This window comes from Equus asinus, chromosome 21 (genome assembly GCF_041296235.1).
Source record: "Equus asinus isolate D_3611 breed Donkey chromosome 21, EquAss-T2T_v2, whole genome shotgun sequence".
NCBI classification, from domain to species: domain Eukaryota; kingdom Metazoa; phylum Chordata; class Mammalia; order Perissodactyla; family Equidae; genus Equus; species Equus asinus.
Window position 1 is genome coordinate 14,660,279 of NC_091810.1, and position 14,305 is coordinate 14,674,583.

At 51.2% G+C, this 14,305-nt stretch overlaps 1 long non-coding RNA gene across 1 annotated transcript; it reads right to left on the reverse strand.

Annotated features, from left to right (window-relative positions):
* Positions 1 to 2,108: 2,108 nt before the first annotated feature.
* On the reverse strand, positions 2,109 to 13,839 carry LOC139041398 (uncharacterized). Its single transcript, XR_011496467.1, has 2 exons — positions 6,047 to 13,839; positions 2,109 to 2,804 (listed from the first exon to the last, which is right to left on the reverse strand). It is a non-coding gene; the product is annotated as an uncharacterized lncRNA (long non-coding RNA).
* Between the last annotated feature and the right edge of the window lie 466 nt (positions 13,840 to 14,305).

Here is a 14,305-nt window from a genome sequence, read left to right on the forward strand (position 1 = left end):
TGGGGGCGCTACTGTCCGCCCCTGCCTGAGCTGTGCTGTTACACAGGACAGAAGGGGTGCTGAAATCAGGAAACGCAGGTCAGAAAGGATGGAGAGTACCCTGTGTGCTGGCCAAAGCACGTGGGTCGTAACTGGGAAGATCACGACACAGTGGGCCCAGAGGCATTGGCAAGTGGAGCTCGCGTGGGCAAGAGGTACACGGCGAAGACTGTGGATAAAGCGAAGATGTGGGAGGAGCTCTCGAGGCTGGTTGCTGGAGAGACTTGCTGGCAGGCGTGGGATGTGTCTGTTGCACTGTTTCCCAGCGGTTATTGGACTGGGGCTAAGTAACCAAAACCAAGGTCCTTTCTCTGCCTTCCTTCCAGGCAGCCTGAAGGCCCAAGGTCTCAGCTGAGTGGATTAACCACTAACTCATCATGTAAGAAGCTCAATTTAAGACTTCAGGGATGGCACCAAGTTTGGATTTTGCTAGAAGTTCTCTCATCCACTGCCAAGATAGCTTCCTTTGTGGACTGCCCTACCCACACGTCGGCCAAGCCTCAGTGTTCAGGATGGCTAGGCCACAATCCTTCCTATTGACTGATGCTCGCCTGACAGCTCAGCCCTGAGATCCGGGACTTTTCCATCTTTTTGTTCCCAGACAGCTTCGTCTGAAGCCGTAGACCTTTGGGAATGTGTTTTGCCTGGGTCCCAGGAGCAACACTAATGAGGTCTGAGTTCTCTATTCCCTCTGGCTGGGATGTGGTTCTGAGTGTGGGTGGGGAAAGTCTTGAGCCTGATTCTTGTTTGCATCTTTGGCAACCCTCCAGCAAGAAAGGAGGTCAGGACTCGGTGTCTGTTCTAACAGGAGCTGTGTGGGGGTTTTAGTCGACAGGGAGGCGGGTCTTTGAAGAACTGGGGAGGAAGCAGAGCTGGGTGTTACTTCTCCTCTCACCCCACCTTCATTTCATGCTGTTGCATTAAAAGCCAGTCTTGAGTGTAGTTAAAATCTTACTTTTGTTTTTTTGAGGAAGACAGGCCCTGAGCTAACATCCATGCCCATCTTCCTCTGCTTTATATGTGGGACGCCTACCACAGCATGGCTTCACAAGCAGTGTGTAGGTCTGCACCTGGGATCCGAACTGGCAAACCCTGGGCTGCCGAAGCAGAACGTGTGAACGTAGCCGCTGCACCACTGGCCTGACCCCAAAATCTGACTTTTGAACAGGTTCTGGTCCCACCCCTCACTCACTGTGTGACCTGGCAAGTGGCCACTCGCCATCTCTGTGCCTCGGATTCCTCACCTGGCTGTGCCTTAGTGATTCTGTGAGTTCCAAACCTGCCAGTCCTTGAAAAGAAATCACAATTTTCCTTGCTTTTCAAAAATAAAGAACAAGAACTGCTGTGTAGTCGGTTATCCCCTCACAACAAGGGGAGGCGTGACTTCTCTTTAGGTGGAATTAGCTTGATGGTCCCTCCCGGCTATTGGGAGGAAGGAATACAGTGACAAGCTTGAAAGGTATTAGAAAACTGACATGGGAGAGAGATGCGAACACTCACACCAACAGCTGCCCCCACCCCGCCCCCTCCCAGGACGCGCTGCACCAGGCCATCCACCTGCCCGGCCCCCCACACCACTCTCTCCAGGTGTGTCCTCCCTCAGCAGGGCTGGCTGTGATGGCCAGGCCTGACATTCAGAGCGCTTTGGGTGCACCTGGCCCCGTGCTAACTGGGGCATGTGACCATATGTCTGTGCTCACTCCCACTTCAAAGATGGGAAGACTGAAGCACAGGGAGCTTAGACAGCAGGACTCTGGAGCTCTGCCCGTGTTCTCATCCTCCCGAAGGCTCAGCGCTCAGCTGTACCTTGCAGCTGGTGTGTGTGTGTGCACACGCATGTGGGTGTGTGTGAGTAGGTGTGTATTGTTTGGGGTTTTATGTGTCTGTGTGTGTGTTTGGTATGTGTGTCGCGGTGTGTTGGTGTGTGTGTTTGGCATATGCATTCATTGGTGTGCCCGTGTTGTGTGTGTGTGTGATGTGTGTGGAGTGAATGAGCTACTGCACGTAAAGCCCTGGGTGTGGAACATAGTAAGTTCTTGATAAATGTGGGTCGTTATGAAGGCTTGAGATTTCTTATGTTTTTCACTTTATTTTCTTTATCAAGGTGTAATACTCAGTAGGGTGCACAGATCTTATTTGCAGAGCTTGACCCATTTTTGCGTGTGTACATGCATGTAGCCACCACCCAGATCAAGATATTGGGCTCTTCCAGCTCCCAGCAGCTTCCCTCAGCATCAGTTTCTCTGGCTTCTATCATCAGAGATCGGTTTCGGGCTTCACATAGACGGGACCCTACAGGACACACTCTTGTGTGTCTGGCTTCTTCAGCTCAGCATATTGCCTGTGAGACTAAGCCACGTTGTTGTGTTTAGCAGTAGTTTTTTCTTTTAACGTGTTGTGTGCTATCCCATTGTACGAATTTACCACCATGTGTCCATCTGCTCTCCTGTTGACGGCCATTTGGTGGATCCCCACTTTCGGTATCACGAATAAAGCTTCTGTGAGCAAGGCTTTCGTGGACACAAGCCCCGATTTGGGCTGGGTATCTACCTCGAAGAGAAATGGCTGCGTCATAGGTTGTATGCCCCTCCGGCTTCAGTGGATGCTGCAAAGAGTTTTCTGAAGTGGTTTTAAATTATGATGCAAACAGCAATGATTGAGAGTTCCAGGGGCTCCACGTCCACACCCTCGCTGTCACAAGCATTTCTCCAGAAGCAGTGCTGCCATGGAGTTTGCGTTGCAAGATGCCTGTTAGGGACCAGCGCCTGTGAAGAGAAAGGGGAGGAGATTTTGCCCATTTTTAAAATTGGAATGTTTATCTTTTTCTTATTAATTTATAAAAGGTCTTTATATATTCTGGGTGTGGGTTCTTTTTCATAGATATACTGCAAATATCTTCTTTCAATCTGTTTTGTTTAGGAAAGTTTTGCCTACCCTAGGGTCATGAAGATTTTCTTCCATTTTTTTCTACAATATCTATCATTTTACTTTAGTTCTGTGATCCATCTCAAATTGATATTTGTGTATAGTATGAGGTGGGTTCATCTTCTGCCCATATGGATATCCAGTTGTGTTAATACTATTTGCTAAAAGGCCCATCTTTCCCCCACTGAAGTATAGTGCATCTTTACTGTAAATCAGCTGACTGAATATTTGTTGGTCTCTTCTGGGCTCCCCATTCTGGTCCATTTGACTATGACGAGGCTATATCACATTGTCTTACCTACTGTGGGTTTATAAAGACTCTTTTTTTTTTTTTTTTTTTTAAGGATTGGCACCTGGGCTAACAACTGTTGCCAATCTTTTTTTTTTTTTCCCTGCTTTATCTCCCCAACCCCCCCTGTACACAGTTGTATATCTTAGTTGCCGGTCCTTCTAGTTGTGGGATGTGGGATGCTGCCTCAACGTGGCCTGATGAGCGGTGCCATGTCCGCGCCCAGGATCCGAACCCTGGGCCGACGCAGCGGAGCGTGCGAACTTAACCACTCGGCCACGGGGCCGGCCGCTATAAAGACCCTTGACGTCCGGTGGTGTAAGTCCTCCAGCTTCGTTCTTTTTTGACGTTGGCCTTGCCCTATTCTAGGTCCTTTAAATGTCCGTGTAAATTTGAAAACCAGCATGCACTTTCCTCAAAAATACTCGCTGGGCTGTTGATTGGTTCTACAGTGAACACACAAATCTATTTGGAGAGAAGTGACATCTTATAACATTAAGTTGGCCAATCAGCGAACCTGGTATGGCCCTCAATTTATTTAGGTCTTTTATAGTTTCTCTGCAATGTTGGTCATTTTCAGTGTAGAGGTCTTCTGCCTCTTTCATTAGATTTAGTCATAAGTATTTGATGATTTTTGTGTTATTATAAACGACATTTAAAGTTTTTCATTTTCTAATTGTTGTTAGTATATGGAAGTTCAACTGATTTTTGTGTGTTGATTGTATCCCGCAACCTTGCTAAAATTCCTTATTCACTCTACTAGTTTGTAGGTTATTTTAGATTTTTCTATGTCCAGTATTATCATCCAAAATAACGACAGTCTGTATATTTCCTTTCCTATCCTTCTTCATTTTATTTTCATTTCTGGCCTTATTGAAATGACTGCGTCCTACCGCACAATGTTGAATAGAAGTGTTAGTGGTGGACACCTTTTTCTTGTTATCCTTAGGAGAAAGCATTCAGTATTTCACCATTGGTGATGCTGTTAGCTCTGTGTGTGTGTCTGAGTGTCTGTGTGTTTGGCAAATACCCTTTATCAGACTAAGGAAGTTCTCTTTGACACTCTTTTTCTGAGTCTTTATCATGAATGGGCATTGAATTTCAACAAATATTTTTCTGTATCTCTTGATTTTAACGCACAGCTACAGCTGCAGCTCTCAAAATCTAGGAAGTGTTTTGCGGCTGCCCTCAGGCCAGAGGTTCAGAGGAAGCTGTACCCGAGCGAGCGAGAGCCCGATGAGATGGCTGCGGGAGGGAAGGAGCGCGAGGCACCCCGAGGAGACCGCTCAGGGACGCATGTGAGCCCCCATCTCAGTTCTTGTGAGCTGCTGCTCGCTCTCTCCCAGCCAGGACTTGGGATCTGTTTTCCAAAAGGAAGCAAGTTCCTTTTATATAACCCTGTGCCGGGCATCAGGGAGGCACTCACGACACAGGTACTGACCCTCTAGGGCCCTCAAGGAACCCCACATGTCATGCCTTCATGCAGCTCTTAGAAGGAACCAGATTTGGGCTAGAACCAGAGGGCCTGTCCCTCCCTCCTCCAGTCCCACAGCATCCCCCTGCTAGGGATCAAAGGCCTTCGGGAGCGGTGGGACCACATATAAACAGGGAAAGAGCAGTGGAAAATGCATCAGATGATCCCCACCCTCGCCCATTTCATCCCCTGCCCAGTTGTCTTGTGGATTCTTGGCCTTCCCAATGTGGTCTGGGAAGACTTAGAAAGTTTCCTTCCAGAGCCCCAGGAAGCCAAGAAGGAGAGCTGCCCCAGGCCATGTCTGTCCCTGGGTCTCCTTTCAAAGGATTTCTAGAGAGATGAGAGAGATTGTGGCTTGTGGGCAGTCACGGGAGAGGGCCCATCGTTGTTTCAGATTTCTGCCTTGGCCCAAAGATCCAAACTCTCCAATTCCCACACTAGATGCCTCAGTCCACTGGGAATAAAGGCTCTCCATCAAAGAACGGCCACAATATTTATTGTTTGTGCTGCCTCTGCTTGGGCACCCTCACTGCTTTCCATAGCAAGTCTCTGTCCCAGCCAGACTAGTTTGAAAAGTTAGGAATCTTTGGGTAACAAGTGACAGAAATAGAGGGAAAACTACCCCAACTCTCAAAAGAAGGGGGAGTTATTGGTTCACAGATCTAAAAAGTCTATATGGAAATGGCTTCAGGTGTGGCTGGATCCAGGTGTTCAAACATTGTCATCCGGAAGGTGACTCTCTCTGTCTTTGATGCTGGTTTCTCCTGTATGAGCTTTATTCTCCTTTTGCAATGGCAATGAAGATTCGGCATACATCCTCCCAGCTTGGTAACTCCAGTGGAAAGATAACATCCCTTTTCAATAGTCCCAGGAAAGGCTCTCATTGGCCCAGATCAATTCACACACCTATATTGAGAATCAGCCCCACTGGAAATACATGGTCTGAGAATGTGGGAAGCGTGGATCCTGAGAGGGAATTCTGCAATCAGAATTAAATGTGCCAGGCAGGCAAAAGCACCAGACGTCACCTCCTCCAGCTGCCCCTGCCCACCTCCATGCCTTTGTGCTGGTTCCCTTCCTGGAATGTCATTCTTTTTCCCAGGTTTAATGTCTCTCTTCCTCCAATCCCCCCTCCCTGGAAACTTCCCAGCCTTCCAGCCTACACAGACCGCCCCATCTTAGAACTCTCCATGCACCAGGGGTCTATAGATCTGATTTTACTTTGAAATGAATATAATTTTATTGCTCTCTTCTGATTATATCAGAATAATACTTGTTCCCTTGACAAATCAGAAAACACAAGGATGAAATCCCCTTACCCACAGAGGAGTCTCTGGGGAGGTGTGTGCCCAGGCCTGCAGTTCAAGCAGAAATTCGACAGGAGCAAGCAGAGCCAGGCGCGTCTCCCGGGACTGAGGCAGTGACAGCAGCTCAGCGAGCAGGGACGGGGTGAGAGAGGGTCATGGGTATGAGAGGAGGCTGGCAGAGGGCTGAGGGCCACAGCAAGGAGGTTGGCTTTTGTCCCACATGAAACAGGAAGCCGTTGAAGGATGCTAATCAGGGGGCAGCGTGATCTGGCTGGCATTGGGACAGCTCTCTTGGCTGTGGAGCAGAAAAGGCAGAGGGACAAGGTTGGAACTTGGGAGGTCACTACGGTCATCCAGGCTAGAGACAATGCTGTTGTGCCCAAGGTGGTGGCTGCGGAGAGGCAAAGAAGTGGGTGGACTGGAGCGGGGGTTAGTAGGAGAGAGAGGGTGAGTGATATCCAGGTTTCTGTCTTCAGCAGCTGTGAGGATGGGGTGCAGTTACCGCCATAGAGAAGACAGGGGGTAGCAGACATTTTCTCTAGATGGCACCCAAAGTGGACGTAGACTTCCATTTTATGTAAGCTGCATGGAATTGCTTTGATCGGTGCTCTTTTCCCCACTCGACTGGGCATCATTCCTCAGCAATAACATCTTTATAGCATCCTTGGCAATGCCTGCAGATGATTCGTAAGGTGTACTATAATTTGTTTAACCAGTCCCCTGCGGGTGGACACTCACGTTGTTTCTGTGCTGCCCATTTAGTACTTGATGAGCTCCAGATTGCCTTGTTTCTGTCACTTGTCCCTTTGTCTCCTCTTTGACTTTCCCGTGTGCAGGACCTGCACCCTCTCTGCTCCTTCCCTCCGTGTCTTGCATTTTGGCCACTAGATGGTGGTGTCGCATAGTATCCCCCTGTGGTTCCGGCCCAGTCCAGTCTCAGGGCTGGGAGCTCAGGAGAAGGGCACTGACCTCCACCCAAACAGGACTGGACAGCGAGCCTCGGAGACCCATGGGTGGGCCACCTCACATCAGCGCCCAGAGATCTCCTGCCCTGAGGGTGACCTGCTGCCCCCTTGCAAATGGATGCCTTCGCACTTCTTTCTTTGCAGGAATGAGAGGCTGGAACTTTGGGCAAAGGCTTCTGAAATGTGGTATCCAAATTGTTGATGGGGCCTGCAGGGGCTCGAGGGGGCACCAGGACCCCCATGACCAAAGCTTATTTGGTGTGTTTTTAGAAAAATGGTAATTTGTCCTTCAAGTCCATGATTTCGCAGATACTATTATTATTTAGAATAAGGTTGTTAAAAGAAAAAGTTTTAAATTTTAATTTAATTTTTGTTTTTAGAGTACAGGCTAGGTTCTTTTGTTTTGTTTTTTTCGCAGGGGAAAATTTGCCCTAAGCTAACATCTGTTGCCAATCTTCCTCCTCTTTTTTTCCTTCCTCCCCCTCAACCCCCCACCAGAGCCCCAGTGCATAGTTGTGTATAGTTGTAAGTCCTTCTAGTTCTTCTGTATGAGGCGCCGCCACGGCATGGCTACCAGCAGACGGGTGGTGTGGTTCCCCACCTGAGAACTGAACCTGGGCTGCTGAAGTGGAGTTTGCCAAACTGTAACAGCTAAGCCATCAGGGCTGGCTCTTAATTTAAAACTTAAACCTAAAGAAAAATTCTAGTACAAGGAACACACAAATAAATCATTGGCTTCATTGCAAATCATGGGGTTCCAGCTATGGGTCTAGATGAGAAAGTAGGATGGATTCACAAAATCTTAGAATGACTGAATTTTAAAACGTAGACCCTAGAGAACATCAAAACATAAACTCTTGGAGCCCTAAAAGTAGAGTGTTTGAACCACAGAATCTTTGATAGCATTTTCAAAAATACCACAAAAGACAATATTTAAGAAAAGAATCTTACAATTCTCAGAGTCCTTGAGAGCACGGAGTCACGGCATCTTGGAAGGTCAGGCTTAGGGGAGCCGAGCCTCCCGGAGCCCTGTGTCGAGAGGTCTGCTTCCATCTCCTCTTGGGCAGAGGAGGAAATTGCCGTCCAAAGAGAGACGGAAGGAAGCCTCCCCAACGGTGGCTCTGGAGGCTCTTTCCTTCTCACCCCCGCCTCTGCCTCGCCTTCCCTGGTGGCCTGAGATCTCCTGCTTCCCCAGGATGCTCAGGGCTGCCAGCTGTGAGCCCCACCCAGGCATCCTCACCCAGCTCGCTCTTTCCTCTTTATCAATACTTACTCTTTCTGTGTCCTTCCTGGGAGCTCCTTCTCTATGCCACCTACTCTGAAGGGTTGATTATCCATACCGCCTAGTATCAATGGGCAGATGGGTGACTTTTATAGACACATGTCCTCTCTTGCAAGTAGCGTGTGCTCCCCACAGAATGTTGCAGTCTCCAGGGCGGTGCTGACAGCGGAGGTTGAGGCCGGGTGGCCAGCCAAGGAGGACAGTGTCTGGAGGTCGGGCGTCTTTGCTTGTCCTTCAAATCACCACCTACTTAGAGCCTCAATTCTTGCTCTTCTCCCCCTCGGGGGAGAGGAGATGGGATTTGGGGTGCAGACCTCGCCTGCTCAGGGAGAACCGCTTGCTGTCACGTCCTTCCTGATGTCCACGTGCAGACATCCGACTGGAGATGGCAGTCCCCAGCTTCTAGAGTCCAGGACATTCACAAATCCTTCCCACCTTGCAAGACTCAGCTCAGGTGTCACCTCCTCTGAGAAGTGATTGCTCCCCACAACACTGAACGTCTTCCAAGGGCTTCATATCAGTGCCCTCATTGGTCTCCCAGCTGTGCATTCCAGACTGTGCTCGCTCCTAATCTCTGGGGAGTAGTCACCCCCCTGTGCCCTTCTGACATCTTAGAAGTAGTGACACAGATGCTGCCAACTCAAGGGCCCACTCGGGCCAGTTCAAAAGGTTGGGGACTGCAGAAAACAAGATTTACCGGAATGGTCACTCCTCACCCCAGCTACTGAGGCCACCTGGGAATGAGGGCCCAATGTTAGCGAATCTTATGGTTTTTCTGGAAATCTGGTTTTTTAAAGTAAAATCTAGTAATTAAAAAATGTTAATAATTATTTTTATACAAAACCTTTCCTTTCAGGCCAAATAGAGCGCATCAACAGATTTCTCCCTTGAACCAATACTTTGTGGCCTTTGCTCCAGGCTCTTGCTCCTGTGAGTGTGTTTGGGTGGCACGGTCACAGATGACAAGGTAGATTTTAGCAGCCACCATGGCTGCTTCTGCCGCTCATTTTTCCACCACCTCTTAGAGCATCTGGAACCTCAGATTACTGAAGGCTTGTTGCAGAAGTCAAGGGGACAGCAGCTCGTGGAACCAGCCGCTCTGCCCTGAGGAAGCCCAAGCAGCCTGTGAAGAGGCCCGAGGAGAACAAGACCCCACCCTCATCCCCGGCTGGGTGCCCCATAGCCGTTGGTACCTCATCTTGGAAATGGACCTTCCAGGCCCCCAGTCAAGCGGCCCCAGCTGACAGCACGTAGCACAGAGACCAGCTCTTCCCTCAAGCTCTGCCCGAATTGCAGATTCATGAGCCAAATAAATAACTGACTTTCTAAACCGCTAAGTGTTGGGCTGTTCGTTACACAGCGATAGGAAGGTGGAGGGAAGTGGAGTTGAGTCCGGCTCCAGTGGTCACTGACTCTGAGATCTCAGATCCTTTTCCTCCCTGGACTTCAGTTTCCTCCTTTAAGCACTGAGGCTTTGGTTTGTCCCCAGGCATTAGTGAGAGCGTGGGCGATGCAAAGTCTGACAGGCAGCTTGGGACTGCAAAGGGACCCCACCGCCTTGGAAAGCAGCATGCCTCGTCTGGGGAAGCCAAGATGCTCGGAGCCTGTCCCGGCCATCGCCCCCCCGGATCAGCGTTTGCACCCGGGACAGCTGATTTGTGAGGGCAAGCAACTGGAAACAGCCTGGCTGTCCATCAGCGGGAGAAGGGCTTAATGAGCCTTGGTTTATTTATAGACTGCCAATGAATGGATTAGAGCTCTGGGGAGCAATGTGGAACAACCTTGCCAGCTCGACGTGGAACGAGGTGCAGAGCGTATACTCATGCAGGATAGTCCCGTTTATATAAGATAGAGGACGAGGGAAAACCAGTAATGTTTACAGACACAGATGTACGGGCGAAAAAAATGTGAGACGGATTTGCTCCAGATTCACACAGTGATTTCCCTTGGGAAGGAGGGAGGGAGAGAAATGCAATCGGTGTGGGGTACCTGGGGCTCCTGCTGTATCTCTACTATGATCCTTGAAGAAAGAGGAGGAGCAGGAGGAAGACGAGGAAGGGGAGGAAAAGGAGGAGGAGCAGCAGCAACCTGTTGGAATTCAACGGAGCTGAGCGAGGAATCCCTGGCATTTGTTATATTATTTTCTGTACTTTTCTATATGTTTGAAATATTCCATAATTTAAAGGCGCAAAATTCACAAATGAAGGATTGAAGTTGATGACTGAAGGCTCTTTCATTTCTCTGAGTCACCCAGAAGCTTCTGGCAGTCACGGATGGTGCATCTGTGTCCCTCGTTCCGTCCGGCACACGTTGGCTCTGCTTTATGTCTCTCAATCCTAGAACTGAAGAACTAATACAGGACTCCCACCGTGGCTACTTCTAGTGTGCATGTGTGTGTGTGCGTGTGTGTGTGCATGTGTGCACACGCCCCAGGGAGTCTCCCGTCCTTCCACCACATCCCAGTCACAAGGCCGCTCATCCCTCTGCACACCCCTCCTGGGGCCATGCAAGAAGCTGCCCACGTGACCATGCTGGTTCAGTGGATTCAGAGCCTGGATCCCTGTGTGGGCCCCCTGGCTCCCTTGCCTAATTGCTGTGGCACCTTGGGTTTTGATTCCTCATTTGCAAAGTGTATGTGGGGATATGTCCACCGTTCTCAAGTTTTCTTCTGGGCTCTATCATCCTATTAATCTCTGCGCCCTCGACAGCCACCCCTACCAACGAGATAATAATAACAACAGCAATTGCAGCCCTGCTACGTGGTTATCTCATTGACTCCCTACAGCAGGCCTCTGACAGAGGAGGAACCTGAAGGTCGGAGAGGCCCTGTGGCTTGCCCCAGGAGACTGGAGCTGGGGCTCTCGGGAGTGGAGAGAAGGGGGCGGCCTTTGCGTTAGCCTCTGCCCACCCAGCGTTCCAGGCAGCCCTGATCACAGTCCCCCGACCGGGCCCTCCTGATCCTTCCCCAGGAGGACTTGGCTGGGCGAGGCTTGGGCCAGATGGACTTTGGCTGCCGGGAGCTCTGGAGCCAGGACTGGGAAAGCTGGAGGCAGCCAGCAGAGGCCCTGAGGATCCGCGGGGGCCAGACCCCTTGGCTCCAGGTGCCCGCAGTCCCCAGCCGCAGAGGTGGGGCAGTGAGTGGGAGGCGCGCACACTGGGTCAGGACGCTGCCGACATCTGAGCACAAGCTCTGGCCGGGGCAGGGAGCCTTGCACAACTCCTCACCCGATTCCTGCTCTGTAACGTGACAACAGCAGCTCACATCTGCCAAGGACTCACTGTAGCCCGCACCCCTGGGAGAATCTTATGCATATTAATGAACTTCACCCTCTCAACAATCTTAGCAGACCTGTTCTAGTTACCCTCATTTTACAGATGAGCAAGCTGAGACGCAGAGAGGTTAGGTAACTTCCGCAGGCCACACAGCCAGGGAACTGCTGAGCCAGAATTCAATCCCAGGAATTCAGGCCCCCGGAGTCCACACCCTAAACCCATGACACAGCCCTGTGCCTGCAGCAGCCTGAGCGGCTGGCCTCTGACCGTCCTCCCTGTGCAGAGGCAGAGGCCGAGGCAGAGGGCTCCTGCACGCCAGGCTCACTGCTGGGCACGGGCGGTGTCCGGCCATGTGAAGGAGCCGGCTGCCACGAGAATGCAGGGGAGGATCAGGAGGAGCTGGAGGGGGGGAGCACTTGAGTCAAGGAGCATCCCCCCTCCTGGGGAGCCCTCCTTCCCTTCAGTGCTCCCCACCCACTCCGACCTGCCGTAAAGCCCCCAGAGTGGAGGGAGCCTGGAGGTGACAGTGAACCTGGGACTCCGTTGAGGAGTTTATAAAACCACTGCTCCCAGTAGGGTCCTGCGACGACCTCCCGGCTCCTGCCTTGTCAACGGCTTCTGGGCAGACTAGCCCAGAGGAGAGAGAACTCAAATCCTGACCGAAACACTTCCTGGCTGTGTGACCTTGGGCAAGTCACTTTGCCTCTCTGAGTCCCAGTTTTCCCCTTCATGAACTATAACTGACCTCTCAGGGTCATTGGGCCCTGCAGGTGGCCTTCTGAGACTGTCAGGTAAACGGCTGGTTAGATGGGGCTTTGCCTCATCTGCCCTAAAGCTGCAAAGTCAAGAATAATGGGGACAAGCACCACTTCATTCTAAGGAGAGGTGTAAGACCACGTTCTACAAAGTGGTCCATCCTCCAGCTGCAGGCGCAGCTCAAGGACGGAGCTTGGAGGAGCAAGGTAGGAGGCTGCAGGTTGGAGGCGACGTGACCCCACCTCACGCTAGGCCAACATCCTGACTCCAGGATCTCCAGGGAACCAGGGAGTGCATGGTGGAGACCCCGAGAGCAGATGCCCATTTCCCCCTGGAGTGGGAGGGGCATGGGGCAGGGGCCCAGACTGCCTGGACCAGTCTAGAAGGGTCCAGAGGCTATCAGACAGGCAGAGCAGAGAGAGGCAGTCTGCAGGCAGATGGGCTGAGGGGGCTGGGAACGTGGCCAGGCTGGGCTGTCCTCGGGGACTTGTCCACAGAGAGTGGCCTGTGGGGTGAGGCGACTCTGGCAGGAGCAGACTGTGTGGGTGTCCTCTAAGGGCAGGTGTCAAGAGGCCTCAGGAGCGCCCATGCCACGGTGGAGGGGGCACATGAAGCTCCCTTGAGAGTGAGCCCCCAGGTGGAGGCAGCTGCCACGGAAAGTGTCGGATGCCAGGTGACAGTGGCTCTGCCCAGGGGCCTCCTCCTGCCCCTCCGTGCATCTCCCCAGGAGGAGCCAGGTCTGGCCTGTGGGACTCACCAGCGGGCTCCAGCTGGTGGTGGCGCAGGTCTCAGTTTGGATACAAAATCCAAATGTTGATTTAATTGAGCACAGGCTGGACTTCCTAAGACCTAAACAAGACCTCTCATGACCCCCGGAAGTGACCAGAAAGACTACAAGGGTGTTGAGGGGCGGGGGCACCTCCAACAGACCTCACCCGAAAGCCCGGAGGACAGAGTAGAATCGTTTCAGCTCGCTGCCCGCCCCGAGCCCCTCCAGCTCCTGGCCCGGCATTACTGGGGGCCACCGGGAGGGGCAGTGGCCCCTGACCTGGGGTTCGTCGGGCTGGGCTCCTCCTCTGACCCTGCTCCTTCTGCAGCATCCCAGGTAGCCTCTCGCGGAATCACGAGAACACTGACGCCTTCGTACCCGCAGGACGGCCTGCCTGTCCTCTGACCCTCACCACGCCCTCTGCAGACGTGGCCGCTGGGTGCGTCCACTTGCCCGGTGAGGAGACGCAGGCTCGGTGAGGTCCAGGCTCAGGTCCCCACTTCCCATCCAGTTAGAGACCAGCCTGCATTCCTTTCACCTGTTTGTTCGTATGATTGTTTTTAACTGTAGGAAAATATATACAATATAAAATTTACCATTTTAACCATTTTTAAGTGTCCAGTTCAGTGGCATTAAGCACATTCACATTGTTGTGCAACCATCACCACCACCCACTCCAGAACTCTTTCATCTTCCCAAATTAAAACTCTGACCCCATTAAACACCAGCTCCCATTCCCCTCCCCAGCCCCTGAAAGCCCCCATTCTACTTTCTGTCTCTGTGAATTTGACAGCTCTAGACATCTCATATAAGTGAGATCGTACGCTGTTTGTCCTTTAATGACTGCCTTATTTCTCTTGGCATAATGTCCTCAGGCTCATCCACGTTGTGGCACACGTCAGAACGTCCTTCTTTTTTTAGGGTGAGTAGTACTGCACTGCATATATAGACTACATTTTGTTTATCCGTTCATCACTAGGGAAGAAATATTGGTGGACACTTGGGTTGCTTCCCCCTCTTGGCTCTTGTGACTAATGCTGCTGTGAGCACAAGTGTACAAATACCTCTTTGAGATCCTGCTTTCAATTCTTTTGAATATATTCTCAGAAGTAGAATTGCTGAATCACATGGTAATTCTATTTTTAATTTTCTGAGGAAACTCCACACTGTTTCCACGGCAGCTGCACCATTTTACTTTCCCACCGACAGTGCACAAGGGTTCCAAT